This window comes from Fundulus heteroclitus, unplaced genomic scaffold (assembly GCF_011125445.2).
Source record: "Fundulus heteroclitus isolate FHET01 unplaced genomic scaffold, MU-UCD_Fhet_4.1 scaffold_209, whole genome shotgun sequence".
Lineage (NCBI taxonomy): Eukaryota > Metazoa > Chordata > Actinopteri > Cyprinodontiformes > Fundulidae > Fundulus > Fundulus heteroclitus.
The window spans coordinates 170,001-173,724 of NW_023396621.1; positions in this window are offsets into that span (position 1 = coordinate 170,001).

Sequence of the window (3,724 nt, forward strand, 5' to 3'; positions counted from 1 at the left end):
GTTCTCGGTGAAGAGAAGAAGGTCTGTGGGTGGGTTTAACTTCTCTCTGATGAGCATCCACTGCTCCAGCAATGAGAACTCATGAGTTAAGAAGAGCTGTGCGGGCCCAAACACACAATAGGGGGTTTTCACTGACGTCACTGGCACACTTCCGGTCCGCCATATTGGGTGGCACACTTCCTTATCTCTAGTTGTCGTACACGTATTATCGTATCGCGAATGGATAAGTACGCCAGCACGCTAGAGCGACCAGATAAGGACGTATATCTGAGGAAATGTTCCGTGATCGACCATATGGACCCCTATGCCCTCCACGGTGCCTTGTTTAGCCGTAATCCAGATGATTGGCCAAATGTAGAGCACGGCGACATAGTGCATTACCTGGTGTTCGGTGAAAACTCTCTGCACACTCTTGAGGAAATGAGAGCTTACAAGGATCTAGAGGCTCACAACCAGTTCACATCTGGTTATGTACATCAAGGAAATCGCCATCATACGTGGACGGGTGAGTTTTAATAAGATGGTAAAAATGTAAACAATCCGACGCAAATGTGTCGCATGCTTCTGCGGTGGCTGGCGGCCGGCGGTGCGCGAAGGCGCTTGGCTGCAGGGCCGATCGACGCCGCTCGCGGTTTTAATTATTTAAGCAGAACAATGACCAGTGAAAAATTAAGTTGTATTTACCGTATTGGCGCCGGTAGGAGCTGCAGATCATGAAGCCAGCAAACAGTGGGAACACAGTAACTCGTTCAAAGGTAAGCTGTGCTCAGACGGGCTCTGGTACATGCTAACCGTTAGCGCTAACCGTTAGTGCCAACAACCACTCGCGCATGTAATGTACTTTTAACTTGCTGCTATGTGTTTCAAACGTTTAGAACACACTCTCATTGACATCGGGATACTGTGGAAAGTTATGTTCGGTCTTACAGCCGCGATCCAAGCGAGCCGACGACTCTTTGTTATCTCTAACAGTTGTTCTCCGTGGTTGCGCCTCCAGGCAGGAAAGCGGTGGAAAATTAATCTGTTTCTATGTTTTTCCCATGGCGATCATGTGTTGCGCTGTTACAGCCCACAATACAGCAACGGTTTACCATGGTTGAAATTAAGTTAAGGTGAAATTAATCAAATTAAAACACGGCTGAGAGAGGGAGTACAGTATGCGGTAGTAATAGGCAGTAGAAGCGGCGGAGGCAGTCAACACGGCAGCCGCGGAAAGTAATAAGTCATGACGCCCAAGCCCTATTATTAATATATTCTTCTTACATGTTTTAAATACTTAACAGTTAATTACCTGTGACAAAGTGAGCACCGCAGACTCTGGCGTATTCCAGCTTAACACCGTCCAAATCGGACCTGGATATCCGTGTCAGCCATAGGTGACGGCGTTGTTCAGACAGCTGTTTTGTTTTTTCACACTGATTCACGATTACGGCTGCTAGGCGATAGAAAGAGCGTTGATCTCCACCTCCACGGGCCGTGCAACCAACCATTAAACACGTTTTCCCCATTGTTCACTTCCAATACTGCCTAAGGCGTCATACAATGCAGGTCAACGGTGCGAAACGACTGCCACCCAATATGGCGGACGCGCTGAGTAGTCACCTGAGCGTGACGTCAGCTGAAAACCCCCTATTGGTTTTGTGCTCCTTCACCTGTAGTGCAAAGCAGAGCGTAGGTTAATGGACAAATGGAACAAGATAGAGTGTTTGTAATTTCAATAACAATAGACTTACATTGATCACAAAGCCCACGTGCCCGAATTTGGCCTCCTGCTGGGCCTCGTCAACCTTCGCGACAGTCATGTTCTTGAGAACACCAGTCCGGTGTTCATAGAGGCTTACTAGATAAACACTGAGGTACCCGAAGAATCTCTTGTGGGCCTCCGGGTTGGGGTCCTCAGACAGTTGATCTGAAAAACAAAACTTAAAGGGTTAGAACATTCATGGGCAGGCACAGAGGCTCCTCGATGTCAGTAACTCAGGTAAGTAATTTAATATAGTACAAATTTAATAAGTCTGACCAAGAAGTTCAGGAATGCGTCTCCTGGCCAGGACCTTGCAGAGGTGGAGTTGGTCCTTGGAGATGGCCCTGCTCAACTTCTTTTTCTTGATACTTATCTGACGGATGACCACATCTGTGCCAAGGTTTAAAATGCACTCTGAGATAGCACGATGCACAGAAAACACTGCTGTTTTTGGAACCCTGGATGAGGAGGGAGGGGTGTCCCTGAAGTAGGCTAGGAACTGGGACAAATTGACAATAGGTTGTCACTGTGTTCTCAGCCTTTCCCTCGTTTAGCAGATGTTCTGGCCACCTGCACAGAAAAAAATAATTGGAATCTTTTCACATGGGGACATTTTATATTAACTAAAAGGCATCACAGAGATGCTTACTGGTATATCCTGAACATATTTCGAAGGAAAATCCAATTTTGGAGGATTGTCCGCCCTTCAGTGATAAACAAGAGAAACATAATGATACGTCTCACTTTGGATTTTTGATTTTCTATCCTTTTACTCAGACCACGGGAGCCCTTGAGGTGCTGCCAATATTCTGTGATGTATTCCACTGAAAAAAAGACAAAAAAACAACAACATTTCATAATGAAGTTGTATGCTGTATAAAAATAGAAAAATACTGCAATCAGTGACATTACTTAATTCAATTCAATTCAATTTTATTTATATAGCGCCAAATCATGAAACATGTCATCTCAAGGCACTTTACAAAGTCAAGTTCAATCATATTATACAGATTGGGTCAGATTATACAGATTGGTCAAAAATGTCCTATATAAGGAAACCAGTTGATTGCATCAAAGTCCCGACAAGCAGCATTCACTCCTGGGGAACCATAGAGCCACAGGAAGAGTCATCTGCATTGTACATGGCTTTGCTGCAATCCCTCATACTGAGCAAGCATGAAGCGACAGTGGGAAGAAAAACCACCCATTAACGGGAAAAAAAACCTCCGGCAGAACCGGGCTCAGTATGAACGGTCATCTGCCTCGACCGACTGGGGTTACAGAAGACAGAACAGAGACACAACAAGAGAAACAAAAAAGCACAGAAGCACACATTGATCTAGTAATCTGTTCTACATTAGATGGTAGTAGCGGGTGAGCCGTCTTCTCTGGATGATGTCACAGTTAACAGAACGCCAGACCAGGTGTACCTACTATGAAGAGAAAAGAGAGAGAACAGAAAGTTAAAGCAGAAATGACAACACATAATGCATAATTGAAGAACAGTAGAACTCAATATAGTGAGAAAATTAGATCCTGATATACTCCAGTAGCCTAAGCCTATAGCAGTAAAACTATAAAGGTAGCTGAGAGTAACATGAGTCACTAGTTATAATTTTTGTCAAAAAGAAAAGTTTTAAGCCTAGTCTTAAAAGTAGACGGGGTGTCTGCCTCACGGACCAAAACTGGGAGTTGGTTCCACAGGAGAGGAGCCTGATAGCTAAAGGATCTGCCTCCCATTCTACTTTTAGAGACACCAACAGACCTGCAGTCTGAGAGCGAAGTGCTCTGTTAGGAACATACGGGGTAATCAGAGCTCTGATATATGATGGAGCTTGATTATTAAGGGCTTTATACGTTAGAAGAAGAATTTTAAATTCTATTCTTGATTTAACAGGAAGCCAATGAAGGGAAGCTAAAATTGGAGAAATATGATCCCTCTTGTTGATTTTCATCAGAACTCTTGCTGCAGCATTTGGG